The sequence below is a fragment of the Chenopodium album genome, chromosome 1, assembly GCF_948465745.1.
Source record: "Chenopodium album chromosome 1, dcCheAlbu1.1, whole genome shotgun sequence".
Classification (NCBI taxonomy): domain Eukaryota; kingdom Viridiplantae; phylum Streptophyta; class Magnoliopsida; order Caryophyllales; family Amaranthaceae; genus Chenopodium; species Chenopodium album.
Genome location: NC_137834.1, coordinates 19,305,247 through 19,328,743, shown reverse-complemented (window position 1 = coordinate 19,328,743; position 23,497 = coordinate 19,305,247).

Genomic DNA, 23,497 nt, shown 5'->3' with positions numbered 1-23,497 from the left:
ATGAATAATGAGGAAGTTATGACCAAATTTCTAAACTGGACCCGGTTTGATCTTTATATGCGGCCCAATGATCTAGAGGAGGGCCTATTATGATTTATCATTCCTAATGCAATTAGGATTGATTATAGTCTTCTAGAATCTTCCAGAAGGTTCTTTTGAACCCTAATGTGAATAGCATTGATAATTGAGTTTTAAGGGTTTTATTTAGAATAAAAGAAGTGTTTTAAATGAAATTACAGTTTTACCCCTCGTACGCTTAAATTTTATCAAAATATGAAAACGCGTGGAAAAACTGACTGCAGCACCACAGTACAGGTTGTCGCTTGGCGACAGGCCTGGCGCTGCGGCGACAGGGGCGTGTGTGGCGATAGCGTCGTGTTTTATTCTTTTCAAAAATCTGATTCTTTTTTATCATAATCTGGCTGATTTTCGTTATAAATAGCCTCCTAAAACCTCCGTTTTCAATCACCAACTTTCATCAAGAAATTCTTGATTCTCTCCCCTCTCTTTTCCAAACTAGCCTTTTCTCAAATAAAAAATTCCGCATTCACAAGATCTAAACACACCTAGCCAAGTTCGAAGTAGCCTTCGCCCTAGACGTGAAAGGTTTGATTTATGAGGGTTTGGTTCCAAATCTAGTCTAAACTTTCTTAATCTTTATTTAATTTAATTGTTTTATTTTATATTTTCCTTGAAGTTACTAACGTGTGTATTTTGTTATTAGAAAGAGATACGAGGCATCCAAGTAAGTGTTTTAATTGTTTTCATTGTTATTATGATATAGAATTCATGCTTAGATTGTTATTTTGATTCCTGGTATCATGTTAGGATGTTTTGATTGCTTCCTAGTATCATGTTTAGGGTGACAACAATAAGTTCCTAATATTAATTATGCTTATTATGATGCTTCCTATTTCCTTTCCTAATATTCATGTTGGTATCATGTTAGGGCTAAATATTTAATCTTTAATGTTTAGTGACATGCTAGGGTTTGTTAGTAATCTTGTTAGTATTATGTCTAGGATCTTGCTAATAGTATGCTTTAACATGATTATGATAAACATGATTATGATTTGGATTATTATTATGATTATTATGTTGCTTGATATTGTTATTGCTTGATCATGCCTTTTATACATGTTTAAAGGGAATTTGTACTTGTAATCACGCTTAATAAGATAATTAATAATCTTGTTTAGGGTTAATATGATTGTAATTCAAGTGATCTCCAATAATAGTTTTATTTGTACATTAATATTCAACCAACATAGATTAAGCAGGTTTAGGGTTAACCTAATGATTGCATGTTAGTCAGAAAGCGCACATGAATACGAGAAAAATAAAGTAGAGGCTTATTATTAGGGCAGGTTCTTTCTCTTTTAGATTGGATTTGTTCCTTCATCCCCGAACTTCCAGTCTTGGTTCTAGACCTATTGGAGTTAACGATCTCATAGATCGTTAAGGGGTGTAACTATCACCCTGTGAACGGTTTACAAGTTCCTAAAACTTGTTGGCGACTCTTTTGCTCTAGCTTCCTTCCCTTTGGACGTCACCATGCTTAAGTGTATGATCACAGTGGGGTTCAAGTTTGGGGTAATGCTTGAAATATTGGTAGGCAGTGGTTTACTGCTTTGTTGTTCTAAGTATTTCATGTGCGTAATTTTGATTAACATTATTGTCATATGCATAAAAAAGATCTCATTGGAAAGACCATCCTTAATGAGTTAAAATCATAGGATTTTTTTACACGTAGGAAATTTGAGGAATATCTTTCACAACTAGGATCGAAATAATGCTGCGAAAAACTGGAAAATTTTACGAACACAAAAAGCTGCTGAGGCATGTAGGAACTGGAGTCTAGCAAACAGAGCCTGTCGCCGAAGATATGGCTATGTCGCCGAGCGACAATTTTGTCGCCAGGCGACAAGGCTATATTGCGGCGACAGTTCCTATTGGCTGGCGCTGCGTTCTTCCAATATCGAGCCAGAAATATGAGTTCTAATTTCGACCAGTTCTAGCACTTTGGGCTCGATTCTACTTCCTGATTGAGTTTTTCTCACTTTTCTAAAACCCATATGTGTTCTACATATGGACATAACCCTCTAGGAATTCATGCTCCATCTACTTGATTGAACGCTCTGTGCAACAAAGGGTACATCGGAGAATGTTGAATTCACCAAACCATGAAAAGCGAGTTTAACTCGCGGGGTCCCATCCACTCACGCCAATCCTTCCAAAGGTAAGGCTTCCGCGCGGTGCATCCGGACTCATAACCTTGGACCCTCTTTGACTAACCCATATCCCGAACTTTAGAGAACTAGAGCCATGGTTAGGTTGCAAACTCATTGCATCATATTGTGCCTACTTGACTAAGTGTGCATTATTTGTGAATACTCTATGTGTTTTCTTAACCATTTTTTTGACTTGTGTTTAAGCCTTAAATAAACTAATTAATGGCTAAAAGGACTTTGCCTAATTAATTAATTAATTAGAGTAATTTAAGTCTAATAATTTAATCAGAATTGACTTAGTACAACTTTAGGCATGTCCCGTAGAGTAAAAATACTGAAAGTAGTCCCAGATTAATGCTCCAGTAATGGCGTAAAAATTTGGGCTGCAACGCCGAGCGACAACGCTGTCGTCTGGTGCTGCACTGCAGTGTGCGGCGACAATCCTGTTGCTTTGGCGACAGTTCAACATTTTTCTCGAGTCATCACGACGAGTCTAATTAAATAGTTTGCTAATCAGTTCGATTATTTTGTTATAACAATACCCTTGTTTAGTCCTTAATTGAGTCTAGGCGCTAAGTCCCATGGTCTTACAAAAGAGTCAAAGCATGTCACTTGCACTCACAAATAAAGCACACACTAATATGTATATACACTTTGACTATGTCTAGAGAGTCTTGTATGCGTGTGTTTTCCGTCATTTTTAGGGGGGGTAAGTCGGATATTAATCCTCCAATTAAACCACTTGTTTGAACCCATATACTTACTTAATTCCCAAAAAATATACACCCTATTTTTGTTTGTTTTTTCTTTTTCTTTATAAACCCGTAAAGTCAAAGTCAATTTGAGTCAAGTCATTAAAATAAAAAATGGTTTAATTTACAGCGCGTGGTCAAGAAAGGAAGGGCGTTTGATCAAAGACAACCTTTTCGTTCAAGTATAGCTTTTTGACAAACTAATCGGTCGAAAAAGGAAAGCCAAGAAGATAATGGCGATTCAAGAAGAAGTTAATGAGCTCAAGAAGCAAATGGCTGGTGTTATTGAACTATTAAAGACCTTAACCCTCCAAATTAATGACCCTGTGAAGCAACAACAAATGGAGCTCATGTAAGAATGCTTGAGCACGATATCTAATGATTACAAGTTCCAGGGTATTAGTTCGCAAGGGGTCTCAGTGGACAAGGAGCTTCTTATACAGAAGTTCAATGCCAACGACATCCCAAAATTCAAGGCAATTGATAACCCTTACTTTCATTTATGAGCTTTTGAAACAATAATGAATATTAAGGGTATCGATAGAAAAGTATTTCACTCTTTATTTTCCTTATCTCTTGAAACCGTTTGCCAACAATGGTTCTTCTCCCTTGACAAAGAGAAAACCTCTACTTGGGAATCAATTGTAAACGCTTTCATTGATAGTTATAAAATGCAATATTCAAGTTGAAACTGATCATAGACAACTTGAAATACTTAAACAAAAAGAGAATGAAGGTTTCACTTCTTTCTTCAATAAATGGAGAGAAACCTTTGCCAGGATGATTGAAGTACCGAGCGAAAAGGAATCTGTGAGGCTGTTTATCAAGAACCTCTAAGAAAAGTACTCCAAGCATCTTAAGTATCAAAACAACCTTCATACGTTCAAGGTCGTTTATGATATTGGGATTAAAATTGAAGACGACCTTGCTAAACAAAAAGTTTCTAACAATAACTCCAACAGTGGATGGAAAGGCAAGAAGAACGACAATCCTTCTTCTTCCAAAACCACCCACTCAAATAATGTTAGCACCTTTAATTTGAGTGAAGTCCTTGCTATGAACAACCAAGGACAAAAGAAACCATTTAGGAGGAATTTTACTCCTATTGGTATGAGTTATGACACCGCATTCGATCGACTGAATGCAAAAGGTCTTATAACTCCTATTGGACCATTTGGGGACCCACCAGTCAAAAAATGGACAGCTAATTGGAACCCCAGCAAATATCACCAAGGTAGGGGTCATCTCATTGAGAATTTTTGGAAGCTTAAGGAAGCTATCCAAGATTTGATTGATAACAATAAGCTACCATTTTCCCCTGCAAGCAAGAAGCCAAGTATCAACAATGCACCTCTCTCCAACTCCTTGCTATCTCTGACGAGGAAAATCATGTTGATCCCTCATCTCTCATCAAACCTGTTGAAGAAATTCATGCTATCGAAGAAGAGGAGGAAACCTTTTTCGATGCCATGGATGATTTCCTTTCCGAACAAGAACTTGAAACTAAGGAATAAGTACTGATTCTTATATGGTCAATGTGGGAGGGAATAGACTTACTATGTGAAGCTATTGAATTAGCAAAGAAACAAGGAGAGGAACTTCAAAGCAAGTATGCTAAAGTTCCACCCATGAAGAAGGAAGCATTCCTTCTCCAAGTAATTGACACACCCAAAAAGAGTAATAAACTCTATACTCCAATTGGGACTTCCTATGCTAAAATGTTCAAAATTCTCTCCGAGAATGGTAAGGTCAAACCTCTCGAACCGAGACCATTTGAATATCTAAAGAGGACAGTTAGGTTCTACTGTCCATACCATCAATCCGGGGGACATACCATTGAAAACTGTTTTAAATTCAAAGATTTAATTCAGAAGATGATTGATGACAAGAAGCTAGTTCAAATCCCACAAGAATAAGACATTAGCATTAATGGGGTTTGGGACAGCGATGATGAAGACGTCCACCTTAAGGACATGGAAGAACCTCCACTTTCAATGTCATATTAAATAGGTGATTTTTGGGATGAAGAAGATTCACCCATAGACGTCCTTACAAGATCTGGGAGAATGCAACCTCCCATCTTTACACAACCTATTACTATTGTACAACAAGTTCCCATACCAATTGTAGAAGACAATGACATTGTCAAACAATTCAAGAAGACCAAAGTCGAAATGAACGTATGGAAACTTCTAGCTACATCTCGAGAACATAGGTTGGCGATAATGAATGCCTTGGATAAGTTAGGGATAGATTCCGACACCACTCCTGAGGGGTTGGCTAACTTCCTTACGAGTGATCTCCCTAGTCCTATCAACTTGATCACCTTTTCTGACAAAGATTTAGCTCCAGAAGGTGACAAGCATTACAAGGCCCTGAACCTCACAGTAGTCTGCAAGAGAATGAACGTCCCAATGACTCTTGTAGACAACGGATCGACAATTAATGTTTGTCCACTCAGAATTGCGAGGATGTTAGGCATAAGGGATGAAGACTTAACCCCGTCAACACAAGGAATAAGAGCCTACGACAATACTCTTCGCCAAGCTCTTGGAAAAATCACTATGAATGTAACGGCGGGAGCAATAGAACATGCCACTACCTTCCAAGTGGTAGATATTAAGGCTTCCTTCAACTTATTGTTGGGACGCCCTTGGCTTCATGACCTCAAGGTTGTCCCTTCATCTCTTCACCAACAGGTAAAAGCCATAGTTGGAGGAATCCCCATCACAATCGATGCTTCACCTATGAGGATTAAAGCTGTTGAAAATCCGATCATTAATGTGGAGCACGATGAGGATGATGAAGACTTGTGGGTCTTTAATGAAGAGGTCTCCTTAATCAAGGAGGATGAAAGGATCCTTCTTTTTCATGACCCCCAGTCCAATATGACAGTAAATGCTATTCTCAAGAGACAGGGACACTTTCCTAAAATGCCTCTAGGAAAGAAAAAGGAGATAGCAAAACAAATGGAATTACCTGGCCTCCCTAAGTTAGATACTTTCGGACTTGGTTTTGAACCGACTCTGGAAGATCTTAAGCAACCCCAGGAAAGGTCTAAGGCGCGTAGGAACGCTCGCAGCCAAAAGAAAGCAATCCCAATGGATCAGTATCCTCTTACTCTCAATGGACAGTTCATAAGAGAAGGAGAGGACTATCCATGCTATGAATTTCCCGAACCTATTGTTGTAAATGGCATAAGGCAACTTGGGTTCGAAATCTTTCTGGATTGCTACTTTCTAGATGAGATCCCAACTCCTATTCACAAGGAGAAAGCACCCCCATGCTTTGACTTTAATATCATGGGACTACTCTTCGGGCGAGAAAAACATGAGCCGAAATATGTAGAGGATAATTCCTCGATCATCCAAACAGTCCTACAAAGCAAGAACTTTGACCCTTTGAAGCTCATCACTCCAGCGGAAGGATTAGTGCAAGGATGGCGCAAGACGGTCAAGGTGACTACTCCGAGTGGAAGAAAAATCTCAATAACAACGGGGCAAGGACCAATGTTTGAAGAGTCATCTGAGTCAGGGTCAGAGTTAGAGTCTTTTCCTGTAGAGTCTTCCAAATCTTTAGCTATAGCATCCCATGTTTCATCTATTTTTACTCCTAGGATAGTTAGTAATCAAGTCCCTGAGGACATTTCTCTTTTCGATGTAATGATTTCAGAATTTAATAATATGTCTTCTTCCTCTTACTCCTCGTGTTTTTCATTAACCCAAGATGATGAGCATTGCTTAACTAACAATGAAAATGACAAAGAAATTATTAGAGCAATGCAAATGAAAAGAAAACACCGATAATTGAGGATACTGAGACGGTTGATATCTCAAATGATTCAACCATTATAAGAGAAGTTAAAATCGAATTGACGCTTAATAAACAAGAAAGAACCGATTTAATTAATCTACTCAAAGAATATATCGATGTATTTGCTTGGTCATATGAAGATATGCCAGGCATTAATAGAGAAATAGCTCAACACACTATACCACTAATTCCAGGAATGAAACCTGTAAAACAAAATCTGCGTCGAATGAAACCCGACATAACTCTTAAAATAAAAGAAGAAGTTCAAAAATAAATAACTGCAGGTTTTATCTGGGTATCCAAATACCCCGAATGGGTGGCAAATGTGGTCCCAGTTCCAAAGAAGGATGAAAGGGTAAGAATGTGTGTCGACTATCGAGATTTAAATAAGGCAAGTCCAAAGGACGACTTCCCTTTACCACACATCGATATTTTAGTAGATAATACAACAAATCATGCGCTTCTCTCATTCATGGATGGATATGTGGGATACAATCAAATTCTCATGGCAGGAGAAGACATGGAGAAAACAACGTTCATAACACCATGGGGAACTTATTGTTACACGGTAATGCCATTCGGGTTGAAAAACGCGGGTGCTACTTACCAACGAGCAGCAACTGCCCTACTCCATGACATGATGTACAAAGAGGTTGAAGTATATGGAGACGATATGATTGTGAAATCAAAAGATCGCCCATGACATCAAATAGCCTTAAGAAAATTTTTCGAAAGGCTAAGAAAATACAACATGAGGTTAAATCCATCTAAGTGTGCTTTTGGAGTCACCTCAGGCAAGCTCTTGGGATATGTCATAAGCTCTAGAGGAATAGGGATAAACCCAACCAAGATCAAGGCGATCATGTCAATGCCACCGCCCAAAACCGAGAAACAAATTCGAGGATTCATTGGCCGTTGCAATATATAAGTAGGTTCATATCGAAGCTAACAACGATATGCAAACCAATATTCAAGAAGCTCAAAAAGAATGTGCCAGTAATATGGGATGACGAGTGTCAAAAAGCCTTTGAAAAAATCAAAGTCTATCTCGCAAATCCTCCTGTATTAGAACCAGCGCTCACTGATCGCGGGTAAAAGTAGGTCGTTGGGACTACTAACCCTAACCAAATTAGAAATTTATAATACCTAAACTTACACTAAACTAGTTAGTGGCAAGTAAAGGGTCGAACACAAAAGGACTAAGTGTATTAATTTGTGCCAACTAGACTACTAGGAAAGGTCGTGAGATAGAGAGAGGTTAAACTAAACACGACTAAGAACAAACAACTAAAACTAGGGAAAGTGGAATCCAATCACATCAATGTATTAAATAACATCATACAAATAGATGAAAATGCCCTCGATTAGGAACATCAACACATTTAACTCACTCTCGCACAATTAAGCATGTTAATTATCCTACTAAAATAATTCACTATCGTGCAACTAGCCTAACAAAGGTATGAAAGAATTTAGGGCTCTCAACCAACTCACTCTCGCACAATTGATTGAAAGCACAATTAAGAGCATAGAATCGATTAGCTAGAAAGATTCTAATCCATAAAAGCATCACCCATACACAATAATCAAGAAACAATTTCATACTAATCACAATCAATCATTCAATTCATTAATATAACCTTCATCCAATTCCCTAGAACAAAACCTAAGCTAACATAATGAAGAAAGACATGGAAAACAAGGTAAAATAAGAATAAAAACAAGATTAAACAAACAAACAAATTAATCTACTCAAATCAACAAACAAAAAGCAAAAACTAAGGATTAAGCAAAGAAATAAAGTTGAGAGAAAGTTAGAAAATGCTCATTGAATAGATGAGAAGAAGTTCCACAAAGTTGCTTCTTTAACCTCTCAAAAACTCCATGGAAATCCAAGCTTTCTCTCTCTACACTACTCCTAAATTAGAGAGAGAAAATCCTAATCTAACCCTAAGAGAGAGAAAATATAGGCGAAACTAATATAATCTATCTAAAATAAAATATTGATTGAAAGTTGTGAGAAAATAACCCCAAAGGGGTATTTATAATACAAGTTAAATAAAAATAAAATAAAAGAAATTAAAAAGAAATAAAACTAAATAAAACAATTAAAATAACTAAACTAAAAACCAAAAAAAACAAAACAACAATAAAATAAAATAAAAGAAAATGAAAAGGAAAAAGAAACCCCAAAATTCCCACCAAACCCACGAAAACAATCAAACTAAGTTTTTTTTTGCCCCTTCTTCATTTCGTGGCTGCTCCAATTCATACACCATCAGCCATCATCCAAACAACCATCATCCCCGTTCATCAACATTATCATCATCTAGCATCACAAAATTCTTGGCCTTTGGATTAATTGAAGGAATCGTGGCCGTCCAATTTTCAAAAAAATCACGTGAAAAGCTCGTGATTGACCCACAATTGCGCGCTCGCACAGAAGTCGCGCAAAGCTACTCCCTCAACTCTGATTTTGGACTCAAATTTGTGCGCTTTCTGACAGGGCTGCGCGGCCGCGAGTTGGTTGCTCTGTGAGTTTGGGTTGCTGTGAGTTGCGTGGTTTAATTGGTGAGTGGTTTGGTGGTGATTTGGGTGGTTGTTGTTGTTGCGTGAAGTGAGGGAGCAGGGGAATTGGTTTTTGTGGTGGTGTTGGTGGTTCATGTGGTTTGGGTGGCTGAGATTGGTGGCGAAATGGGAGGCGCAGCAAGTGGTTTTTGGTTTAGGAGGTTGAAGATGGTAGGTGACGGCTGGTTGTTGTTGCGTGAAGGCTATGTGAGGTAGCAGGGGATTTTGGTGGTGATTGCTGGAGGTTTTGCGTGGCTGATTGGAGGTGGTGCGAGTAGGGTGAGGTGGCTGGTGGAGTCGGATTGATGGTGGTTTGCTGCGGCTGGTTGTTGTTGGTGGTTGAGGGCGGTGTGGCTGGGTGTAGGTGGTGCTGGTTTGGTTATGATTTTGGTGGCTGGTGAGAGTGGTGATGTGAGGTGAAGGGGGCAGCAGTGGTGGAGCTGGTGGTTGCTGTTTTGTGTGTGGAAGTGGTGGAGCAGGGGAGCTTAGTTGTGGCTGTGATAGGTGGGTGCTGGTGGTGGTGCAGCTGTTGCTGTTGGTGTTGGTGTTGTTGTTGTTGGGGGAAAGCAGGGAGCAGGGGATTGGTGTGTGATATTGGTGGGTGGTAGCTTGGAGCATGTTGTTTGACTCAATTCTCGGAGCTTGAACCCGATCGACCAAGGACCCGAAAACACCTACAACCAAAAACAACACGAGGGGATTTTAAAAAGATAAAATAAAATAAAATAAAATAAGATAAATAAAGTAAAATAAAATAAGATAAATAAAGTAAAATAAAAAGCTAAAACTAAATAAATAATAAGATTAAATGAAATAACATAAAATAAAGAAAACAAACTAGAAACTAAAAGAAAAATAAATAAAAAGAGAGAAACTAGGAATTAATAAAACTAAGTTAATCTAAATTAAGCTAAAAACTACAAAATACTCAAATAAAAAGATAAAAGACGAGAATAAGCAAAATAATAGAAATAAAGGATAAAATGAGCTTAATTATTGAAATAAGCCGGAAAAGTATTCAATAAACACCCCTAAAAGTGACATAAAAGTCACTTATCAAACTCCCCCAAGCTAACCTTTTTCTCGTACTCGAGCAAATTAACATGAAACACGGGAGAAGGAGAGTGATTTATTCAAGCAAATCTAAGACACTAAAGGAGACAAGAATGTACACTAACTCACTTTTGTAGGAATCACGGTCAATTTTAGCAACTAAAGACAAGCCCTTTAAACCCCTAGATCGCCCTAGAGGACGAGTGTGCTCTCGTGAGGGTGTCCTAAGAGTTTAACCCACAACTCTAAACAAAAACCAAGGCAAGGCAATAAAAAGAAAAGAAAAAGAAACATAAAAAGAGAAAGAAAACACAAAGTTCATATTTGGACAAGAGATAGGAACAAGCACCAATGAATGCAAACCTTTTTAAATAGACAAATGTATGCACGTTCCAAGATGTCAATGGTTGATTGAAACATAACATATGCTAAGCATAGAGAACTAATGGGGACACAATCCACCCTAGCCCCAACTAATCGAGCCGCGTTCTCTCCACTAGGTTCAAATCAACCCTTAAGCTAGCTTCTCATGATTCCACGAAGGAACCGGAAAAAGATAAAGAAATGAAAAACTTTGAGAAGGTAATCCCGACATCTCAACTACGCATACTCTCTCCATAGGTTTAAAGTCTATCTCGCTCCACCGTTCTTTGACCCAACCCCACTAAAGTCTAAGGGTCTTTTATTGGGTTGTAACGTAAGGCTAAGGGTTAAGGCGGGGTAAAAATTTGAAAATTTTGGTGATATTTCCTAAGTGAAGCAAAAGAATGGCCTACTCTCAAAAACAAACTCAAGAAGTCAAAAAATATCAAACAAAAATACCAATAATGCCATCTCCCCCAAGCTTATTCAACACTAACACAATATATACCAAAACCGAAGTAACGCTCCCCCCCAAGCTTGAACGAAGCATTGTCCTCAATGCTTAAACTAGGGAAGAAAACGAAACCAAACTAAAATATTTTTGTGTTTTTTTTAGCTCTTATTTGATGTCCTTGGCCTTTTTTTTTTAAACTATGGACGGCTTTTTCTTGAAGCTTCATTTGATTTTCTTGAATTACATCTTTCTTCTCAAACTTTTTTGCATTTTCTTTTCAAGATCAACTTTCAATACCGTACTTAAACCAATTCACAAAATGTCTTGTTCAATTTCAACACTCTCAAAACTCAAACCTCACATTCCAATGCTTCACTAACTAAAAGGGTTGGTAAACATAGGCCATTGGGTTTGTAATGCGGTTTAAACAAGAGCGAGAAACATTAGGCTCAAATTAGTTAATAAGTAGGTCGATGCATAGAAAACCAAATTTGTAACAAAATAAAAAGAAGATAAAGAAAAATGAGAAAAGGTGCCCTTTTCCTCCCCTAGAGGGGCTTGGTCACGATCTTGGGAGCTAGAGGTCAAAACAAGGATTAAGACATGCATAGTCAAGGATCCTAAATAGCCGCTCAACAAGGTGATGAAGGCTAGAACAAATGAAGCTCACAAGAGATTATAACCAAACAAATACCAACCAAGGGTTTCAAATCCACTATAGAGAGCAACTCCATCTTACCACATTCCCGTGAACTAAGGCTTCATGGACCCCTAAAAGTTCTTAACCCGATTACCTTAGCATATAGTATCCTAGAGTCAACCAATGACACTCTCAAACCGTGCATACATTTACCACTTAGGAAGAAAAAATTCAAGGATTCAAGTCCCAAAACAAAATGTCCAAAATAAGAACAAACAAAGCACATTTTGCCAAAATTACCTTGAAAGTAAACAAAAATCTTTTTGGATTTTTCAAAATAAAAGAAAAGACATGGAAATGCATATACTCAAGTGCATGGCATAAATGAATCAACATCCCACCAAACATGATAGAATACCCTCCCCCCAAGCTTGAGTGAGACAATATACTCAAATATAAACCAAAATAATCCATGGGAGGGGAAAAGAAAGAAATCAATCCAACAAACCAACACAAGTTCAACGAGTCACCAACCATTAGAGAAAGAGCTAGGAAAGATATTACCGGATATTGGTGGGTGTAATCACCCGCAAATGAACCAATTTAACCTTTCAAAGCCGATTTCTTCTTGAATTGAATCTCGATTTCCATATGCTAGCAAAAATAGGCATTAAACTTCCTTAATTCTTGATCCAAACCAATGCATAAGTGTATATCAAGTTATGTACCTAGCAAAAGGCACACAAACATTTCCATGAGAGAAAATCTAATCTAAAAAGAAAAGAAAATGAAATCAATAAAAACCTCGGGTTACTTCCCGAGAAAGGCTTGTTTAACGTCCAAGCGAGACCACTCTAGTAAATAATATTGCAACGAACGCAAGAGCTTATCAAATACACTACTACACATTTCATATGATAACAAGTAGGTAAATGACGGGAGGAGGACGTGCAACAAGATTATTGCACGTAAGTGAGGAGGAAGATGCCAAAAGAAGGAAGAAAAATCAAAATAAAAATCAAGAAAATAAGAAAAGAAAGAAGAAGAAAAATAAGGAAAAGAATAAAAAGGCAAAACCTCCTCAAAATTATCCCCGGCAACGGCGCCAAAATTTGATCGCGGGTAAAAGTAGGTCGTTAGGACTACTAACTCTAACCAAATTAGAAATTTATAATACCTAAACTTACACTAAACTAGTTAGTGGCAAGTAAAGGGTCGAACCCAAAAGGACTAAGTGTATTAATTTGTGCCAACTAGACTACTAGGAAAGGTCGTGAGATAGAGAGAGGTTAAACTAAACACGACTAAGAACAAACAACTAAAACTAGGGAAAGTGGAATCCAATCACATCAATGTATTAAATAACATCATACAAATAGATGAAAATGCCCTCGATTAGGAACATCAACACATTTAACTCACTCTCGCACAATTAAGCATGTTAATTATCCTACTAAAATAATTCACTATCGTGCAACTAGCCTAACAAAGGTATGAAAGAATTTAGGGCTCTCAACCAACTCACTCTCGCACAATTGATTGAAAGCACAATTAAGAGCATAGAATCGATTAGCTAGAAAGATTCTAATCCATAAAAGTATCACCCATACACAATAATCAAGAAACAATTTCATACTAATCACAATCAATCATTCAATTCATTAATATAACCTTCATCCAATTCCCTAGAACAAAACCTAAGCTAACATAATGAAGAAAGACATGGAAAACAAGGTAAAATAAGAATAAAAACAAGATTAAACAAACAAACAAATTAATCTACTCAAATCAACAAACAAAAAGCAAAAACTAAGGATTAAGCAAAGAAATAAAGTTGAGAGAAAGTTAGAAAATGCTCATTGAATAGATGAGAAGAAGTTCCACAAAGTTGCTTCTTTAACCTCTCAAAAACTCCATGGAAATCCAAGCTTTCTCTCTCTACACTACTCCTAAACTAGAGAGAGAAAATCCTAATCTAACCCTAAGAGAGAGAAAATATAGGCTAAACTAATATAATCTATCTAAAATAAAATATTGATTGAAAGTTGTGAGAAAATAACCCCAAAGGGGTATTTATAATACAAGTTAAATAAAAATAAAATAAAAGAAATTAAAAAGAAATAAAACTAAATAAAACAATTAAAATAACTAAACTAAAAACCAATAAAAACAAAACTACAAAAAAATAAAATAAAAGAAAATGAAAAGGAAAAAGAAACCCCAAAATTCCCACAATTCCCACCAAACCCACGAAAACAATCAAACTAAGTTTTTTTTTTTTTGCCCCTTCTTCATTTCGTGGTTGCTCCAATTCAAACACCATCAGCCATCATCCAAACAACCATCATCACCGTTCATCAACATTATCATCATCTAGCGTCACCAAATTCTCGGCCTTTGGATTAATTGAAGGAATCGTGGTCGTCCAATTTTCATAAAAATCACGTGAAAAGCTCGTGATTGACCCACAATTGCGCGCCCGCACAGAAGTCGCGCACAGGTCGCGCAAAGCTACTGCCTCAACTCTTATTTTTGACTCCAATTTGTGCGCTTTCTGACAGGGCTGCGCGGCCGCGAGTTGGTTGCTCTGTGAGTTTGGGTTGCTGTGAGTTGCGTGGTTTAATTGGTGAGTGGTTTGGTGTTGATGTGGGTGGTTATTGTTGTTGCGTGAAGTGAGGGAGCAGGGGAATTGGTTTTTGCGGTGGTGTTGGTGGTTCATGTGGTTTGGGTGGCTGAGATTGGTGGCGAAATAGGAGGCGCAGCAAGTGGTTTTCGGTTTAGGAGGTTGAAGATGGTAGGTGACGGTTGGTTGTTGTTGCGTGAAGGCTGCGTGAGGTAGCAGGGGATTGTGGTGGTGATTGCTGGCGGTTTTTCGTGGTTGATTGGAGGTGGTGCGAGTAGGGTGAGGTGGCTGGTGGAGTCGGATTGATGGTGGTTTGCTGCGGCTGGTTGTTGTTGGTGGTTGAGGGCGGTGTGGCTGGGTGTAGGTGGTGCTGGTTTGGTTGTGATTTTGGTGGCTGGTGAGAGTGGTGATGTGAGGTGAAAGGGGCAGCAGTGGTGGAGCTGGTGGTTGCTATTTTGTGTGTGGAAGTGGTGGAGCAGGGGAGCTTAGTTGTGGCTGTGATAGGTGGGTACTGGTGGTGGTGCGGCTGTTGCTGTTGGTGTTGGTGTTGTTGGGGGAAAGCAGAGAGCAGGGGATTGGTGTGTGATATTGGTTGGTGGTAGCTTGGAGCATGTTGTTTAACTCAATTCTTGGACCTTGAACCTGATCGACCAAGGACCCGAAAACACCTACAACCAAATACAACACGAGGGGATTTTTAAAAGATAAAATAAAATAAGATAAATAAAGTAAAATAAAATAAGATAAATAAAGTAAAATAAAAAGCTAAAACTAAATAAATAATAAGATTAAATGAAATAACATAAAATAAAGAAAACAAACTAGAAACTAAAAGAAAAATAAATAAAAAGAGAGAAACTAGGAATTAATAAAACTAAGTTAATCTAAATTAAACTAAAAACTACAAAATACTCAAATAAAAAGATAAAAGATGAGAATAAGCAAAATAATAGAAATAAAGGATAAAATGAGCTTAATTATTGAAATAAGCCGGAAAAGTATTCAATAAATACCCCTAAAAGTGACATAAAAGTCACTTATCACTCACAGGGATTCCTCTTAGGTTGTACTTAACAATCACCAAGGAGATAATGGGGGCTATGCTTGCACAAGAAGTAGAAGGTAAAGAAAATGCAATCTACTATCTAAGCAAAAAGATGCTCGAGTTTGAAGTGCGCTATACATCGCTTGAAAAAATGTGCCTCGCATTGGTGTGGGCCACAACCAAGCTAAGACACTATATGCTCGTGCACAAAGTCTTTGTAGTCTCTCGAATGGATCCACTTAAGTATATATTCGAAAAGTATACACTCAATGGGCGCATATCAATGTGGATAGTCAATTTAGCCCAGTTCGATGTAATATTCATGCCTCAAAAGGCTATCAAAGGATCTGTGGTCTTGGAATTCCTAGCGGATTTTCCAATAGAAGATTTGATACCAGTACATGACAATGAATTTCTAGACGAATATTTGATGGTCATAGAAGATGATACTTGGACTTTATACTTTGATGGAGCCTCAAACCAAAAGGGATGTGGCGTTGGAGTATTATTAGTATCACCTAAAGAAGAGCACGTTCCAATCTTTATAAAGCTATATTTCGACGTTACCAACAACGCTGCCGAATACAAAGCATGCGTGGTAGGCCTTGAAATAGCTTTGGCATTGGGAGTGAAGAAATTACGAATATTTGGAGACTCTTCACTGATCATCAACTAAATTTCTAAAAGATGGAAAGTAAGAAGTGAAAGTCTGGCTCCTTACTAAACTTATCTAGAAACTCTCACCAACCAGCTTGAAAAGGTAGAATACACCTATCTACCTAGAGAGGAAAACCAATTTTCTGATGCCTTGGCAAGACTAGCCTCAATAGTTAGGATTCCTACGGAAATCGTGCAAATGCCTCTAACCATAGAAAAAAAGCATAAACCGGCTTACATTCAAGCCATATAAGATGATGAAGTGGTCCAGGATGAAGAAGAAGAAGAACCGTGGTATACGGATATACTTAATTACGTCTCCAAAGGAGAATACCCTACTCATGCTGACAAAAGAGTAAAACGAGCATTAAGACTCTTGGCTTCCCAATACGTACTCATAGACAACGAGTTACATAAAAGGGTACCTAAGGGTCGAGCTCTCTTATGTATAGGGAAAAAGGATGCCCAAAGAGCTATGAGGACAGTCAACGAAGGCATTTGTGGAACCCATGTTAATGGCAAAATGCTAGTCCAAAATATAATGCGAGAAGGGTACTATTGGACTACCATGAATAGGGATTGTCATCAATATGTAAAAAGATGTCCTAAATGCCAAATTTATGCCAATTTACAACATTTTCCCCCATCTCTACTTTACACCTACACTTTACCGTGGCCATTCTCTACATGGGGGATTAATATTATCAATAAAATTGCCCCTCCTGGGATAGGAGGTTACGAATAGATCTTAGTAGCAATTGATTACTTCACAAAGTGGGTTAAAGCATAATCATATGCTAAACTCACTGCAAAACATGTGCACTCTTTATCAAAAGGAATATCATTTGTCGATACGGAGTCCCACATGAGATGATAAGTGACAATGGAACTCACTTTCAAGCTGAATGTGAAGAATTGTTGCAAAAATATGGCATTCAACACCATCATTCTTCCCCCTATAGACCTTAAGCAAATGGATCAGTTGAGGCAGCTAATAAAAATCTAAAGACTATCATTGAGAATATGACAGAAAATTACAAGGATTGGCCTGACAAACTCCATTTCGCACTTTGGGGTTATCGCACGTCAATTCGCACATCAATAGGAAATACGCCATTCTCTTTGGTTTATGGAATGGATGTCGTACAACCTGTAGAGCTAGAGATACCATCTCTACGCATTACATTAGAAAGTAAACTCGATGAAGTTGAATGGACTAGAGCAAGGTATGAAGAGCTAATTCTACTTGATGAAAAGCGGCTAAAAGCTCTATATCATACCCAATGCTATCAAACCCGTGTGGCTAGGCATTTTAAAAAGAAAGTCAAGACAAGAAACATCAAAGTAGTAGACTTGGTGTTAAAAGCATTAAGGAAAAATGTTTTGGACCCAAGAGGCAAATTTAGACCTAATTGGTCTGGACCCGATATTGTCAAAACCATCCTATCGGGAGGTGCAGCAAAACTAACTGACATGGATGGCAATGAGTTCTCAAACATGACGAACCTTGACCAACTTAAAAAGTATTACCCATAATTACTTGATTAGGAAATTCAAGAGAGCTACGTTTTGCCTAATTCTTTAGGAAAGGATACGTAGGCTGAAAGGAATGGTGTCCTTCGAACAAGTGTATTATTCTGATAGTGGGTTCAAAATTATTAGAAAGCTTATATATTCAGTAAGGTCAAGTGATTGGAATGCCTAGGTGGAGGCCGCTTCCGATCAGTAATATTAATGCATATTAATATTACAGCTTAATCTTGACTGAACCCTTCGGGTCACACCCTTAGCAGTAAACGAACCGACTCGACGAATTAATTCGGAAGAAATTAATTCGTCGCCCGAGTATTTAATATTTAAACGTTGGAAATTCGAGCTTTGAGCGTCGAAACCGAGCGTCGAAAGTCGAGTCAAAAATAGTAAAAGACGAGACGACAAAATTAGTAATAAATCAACAATGACCAAAATACCCCTAGCATCAGAACCTCGAGTGCTAGGGGTTAGGCAAGCTAGCAGCCCGCACCATGTGCGAGGCTTGCTAGCAACAGCCTTCGGCAGCAGCAACCCTCACAAGCGTGCGTGGGCATGCTAGCTTAAGAGGCTGGCAGCAAGCAGCCCGCATGTGCGAGGCTTGGCTGGGCCGGGTAGCTAGGGGCGTGGTCCATGACAGTGCATGTGAGGGAGTCCTAAAGTGTGAGGGAAAAGTGGCACAAGGAGAGGAAGGAGTGGGGAGCAAGTATGGTCCCCTCCTCTCCAAGTGGTCCTCACTTCCCTTTACATACAATGATGACACTTGTTGATTTATTACTTGCTTGCTTATTTAATTTATTTTAGCTTTAAAATAAATTGAGGAATTTCATGATCCCACATTGATGGGATAGAAATTTCCACTCTCCCTCTTACCTATAAATACCCATCTTGGGTTTTTGGGAAGAGTGCTTGAGTAGGAGTTCAATAGAGCATTACATTAGCAAAAACTCTTAAACTCACATAGTACTTGGGTTTTGGTCGGACCTCGCTAACCTCGAGGTAACTGACCTAAAAGTTGGTAGTTGTTTTTGTGGGTGGATCTCCGTCGGAGGCTCTCGTATTTTCGGGGTTTAGCTTCTCAAGTAAGAGCCCATTTTGTGGGGCGAAACACGTGCCAAAGGTAAATTTCCTATTATACCCTTTTATGTTTATTTATGCATTTGTGATATTATTTATTGCGAGCGAGATCCTTGGCTCGGGTTTTTTCCACGGTGAGTGGGACTCACCAAACCCCAACAGTTGTATCAGAGGTCCGCTCGTTTATTTTTAATTATCATATTTTTTTTCAAGGTATTTTTGATGGCTTAATTTTTCTGGTTTGAGTTGCTAATTAGATTAGTAGCTCGTATTATCTATTTTAACCTCGTATTAGAGCTGACTTCAGCTCCAGAACCTAGATTTTGACCCAAAAATAGTGAATTTTGGGTGGAAAAGGTGTTCTGGAAATGGTTTTACCCTTATAGGACTCGGTTTTTAGCCAAAAAACGACCAGAAATGCATTTTTCGAGGGGTTTTTTTGTTTTTACGAAAATTTTTAAGTCTTTCTAACCTTGAAAATTAATTTCATATTTATGGTGGTTATGTAATTGGTTCAATACATATTTTATATGCAATTTTAAACCTCTTTAGGCATGATTACTTGGTGGTAATTTGTGTTTAAAGGCTTGGTTTTATTTTTCACATAATTGCAAAATAATTGCATTAAGTGTGAAATTTTTGTTTTTGAGGCTTCTAAAGTGCTAAAGATTCAATATTTAATTGTGTTAAGTGATTGAAACTGTAAAAGCTTCTAAATTCCATGAATTTTATGTTGAACTTTGTTGTTTTAATCATTTTTGGTTGATTGGAAACATAAAGTTTCAAACTTTGTGATAGAAATTTGTTTATCTTCATATTGGAAGATATAATTTTTCAAGGATTCACAAATGGTAGTAGTTGGAATTTTCATTTGAACATTAAAGTTCATATTTTTCCAACTCCCTCTTACTTTGTCAAAATTTCAAGATTAATTTAAATTGATTAAATTAATAATGAGAAATTGCCTTATTTATTTTGTTGCACCAAAATAAACCAATTTAATTAAGGAAAAATTTTAAATTACCACCCAAAAATGTAACCATTTTCAAACTAACCACCCGTTTAATTTTTTATTTTAAATTACCACCCCTTAAATTAAATAAAGACTCATATTACCACCCATTTCAAAAATCCAGTGGATTTTATGTCTGTGGGCCCCACCTAACGCTTATTTTGACCCTTTTGACTGATTTTTCCTCGATTTTTCTCTTTAAAAATGCTCTCGCAACTTCAATTCACATTTTCTCTTTGAAATTTGGTAGAATTTGGTGAAGGAAATGTGAATTAAAGTTTAGAGAACATTTTTTAAAAGAAAAATCGGGGAAAAAAAATCATTCAAAAGGGTCAAAATAAGTGTTAGCTGGGGCCTACAGACGAAAAATCCACCGAATTTTTGATATGGGTGGTAATCTGAGCATTTATTTTATTTAAGGGGTGGTAATTTAAAACAAAAAATTAAATGGGTGGTTAGTTTTAAAATGGTTATATTTTTAAGTGGTAATTTAAAATATAACCTTTAATTATAGAATGATTCTTGGGAATTATTTTGGTTGAATGCACCTTGATAAATTTTATTTAAGTTAGACTTGTTTAAATTTTCAATTTTTTGCTCATTGAATTAGTTCTAAAATTAATTTAGAATTAATAATATGTCACGCAAAATTGGAATCAAAATCTCGAGGCTATGGCACGCAAAACGAGGCAAAACCCCTTTGGCTAGCCGGGCTGCATAGCAGCCCGCATGTGGCTGCCAAGACGAGTGCTTGTGTGTGCGTGCAGCCATGGGCGTGGCTAGAGCACCCAGCAGCAGCAACACACGACCGTGCGTGCGTGCGTGTGTGCGTGCACAGCAGCAGCTGTGGCTGTGTGCGTGCGTGCTGTGGTGCGGCAAAGGTGCTCGAGCAATGTGTGTGTTCTTGGTGTTGCGGTAAGACAGTGCGTGTGGATGTGCTACGTGCTTGCGGCACAATGCGCACAACCCCACACTTGGCACTTTACCCCGGGTTGTAAGGCAATGCAATTTTGTTTATTTTGCCGTTTCATTTATTTTAATTAATCTTGTTTATTTTAATTAAAATTTTTGAGGCTAGGCCTTGGTTTTGAGCGGCATTGGCAAAATTTATTTTGACAAATTTTGGGTTCTACCGGCTTAATTAATTGAATTAATTAAGATGGATGCGGAATTTAGTGGGAGCTTCAATTATTAATTACGTCAATTACATAATCGGTTAAATAACTTTGACTAGTTTTAATTAAGCGTGTTAATCGGATTAACCACCTAGATTACTTACTAGTGCGCTCGCGTGTTTAATGCATTATTACTTGTTTGTTGTAAAATGCATGGGCCATTCACATATAGTGAATGGATGAATGGAATGTATATTCTTTCACAGGTTTTATGAAATGGCAACTAGTGGGACCCGATTAGGATAGAAAATACGGACTGCGTGCCGTGATGTATTTTTGTAAATCTAAATACGGTCTACGTACCGTTGAGTATTTTTGTACCTTAATATTTAGATTAGTCCTAATTGTAGTTACTAGTGTTGCATAATCATGGTCAAGTCTTGAAGATGGAGGTTCTTGGAAGACAAAGCAATGAAGTTGCAAAAGAAGACCTTTTGAAGACTTGAAGAATTCAAGGGGTCATGCTAGTTGCCAATATGCATCTTATACTATGCTTTATATTTATGCTAGTGCTTATATATGAATGATATGTTAGATGCATGTTTAGGCTTTCTTTATGTTGCGATGATTAATTAAGTTCACTTAAATCAACCAACATAGAAAACCTAGGTCCCTAATAGTATTGAGTTAAACTTGCCTTTCCAAAGAAACACTTGCACACCGAATGAGTGTGATGGTGGGCTACGCCAAAGAGAGGTGTCATCACTACTCCAAGGATCGTAAGGCACACCAGGTGTGCATGTTGGTTTTGGTTGTACTCGACGATATGAGTGATGGAGTCCATACATGTCAAGGCAAAAGAGAGAAATCGTCATGAGAGCATTAGATGCGACGATTATCTAACCAAGAGTGGCTTGGAGCCATTAGTAAAGAGTTGCTTACCTTAGAAGATTGAGTGTTAAGACAAGCCAAAGCATGCTTAACCACTCTTTGATTCTTTGGATCTTGGAATCGACTTATTCTTGCCAAATGGGGACAAATTTAATGCGTGGATAAGACGTGTAATAAGATTGAAGTTTGCATGAATGCTCTTAAATTTCAAACTTATTATATTATTGATAAATGGTTATATAGTATTCTAAATCAAATAATATTGTTTCTATGATTGGTAAAAGAAATCTTTGAGGATAGTTCTCAGAGAAAGGAAAAACATTTCTAAAATACAATTCTCATAAATGACTTTTATAACAAAGTCCGAAAGGACGGTTGGACATCATGTATTTAAAATACTAGGTAGTTTTGATAAAACATGAAGTATTGAGTTCCAAACTCAAATTTTCAATATTTGACAACCAACATATCTTTTCGCTTCATACATAAATGAGTAGGACTCATCGATGTAGTAATTCAAGCGTGAATTGAAGGAAAGGATGGAACTTTGTTTTACGGCGCATTAGATGCTTAATTATGCCTAACAAAGTATAAAATTCAAGGTACTTAAAGAAATGGTTCTTAAAGTAAGGTCATGAGATATTGTATGATAAGAAATATAGGAAACAAGGAACGAAGAAAAGGAATAAGATTCCATTTCAACACATGAGTTCATGTTATTGTAGTTAACTTAGCAACTCGTTATCTTCACAAGTATTGGATACTGCTTGAGTGTTCCACTTTAAAAGTGACCTGAAACTATTGAAGTTAAGCTAAGTTATCGACTTACAAGCTTAGAATGAAGCAACAAGAGCTACATAAGCTGTAAGGTTGTATGCTTTGTTTAAAGACCTTTTAAGCAAAAGGCTAGAACGAATAATGGTTATTATTATGTTCCATAATCACCAAATGGTCCGTTCACACACAAAAAGACTCACATTCAAAGTAAAGGAGCAATAGTTGCAAATTTATTTGAATGGCATGGTTATCAAAGCGTTGAGTAAAGAATGCTTGATTATAAATGTAGGGAATATTTCAAGCATTACCCCTAACTTGAACCCCACTGTGATCATACACTAAAGTACGGTGACGTCCAAAGGGAAAGAAGATAGAGCAAAAGAGTCGCCAACAAGTTTTAGGAACTTGTAAACCGTTCACGAGGTGAAGGTTACACCCCTTAACGATCTAAGAGATCGTCAACTCCAATAGGTCTTGAACCATGACTAATAGTTCGGGGATGAAGGTACAAATCCAACCTAAAAGAGATTGAACCTGCCCTAATAATAAGCCTCTACTTTATTCTGATCGTATTCATGTGCGCTTTCTGACTAACATGCAATCAATAGGATTAACCCTAAACCTGTTTATCTATGTTGGTTGAATATTAATGCACAAATAAATCTATTATTGGAGATCACTTAAATTATAATCAAATTAACCCTAAACAAGATTATCAATTATCTTATTAAGCATGATTACACATACAAATTCCCTTTAAACATGCATAAAAGGCGTGATCAAGCAATAACAATTAATAATATCAAGCAACATAATAACAATTATAAAAATAATCATAATATTCATGTTATAGCATAATAATGGCAAGATCCTAGGCATGATACTAATAAGATTAA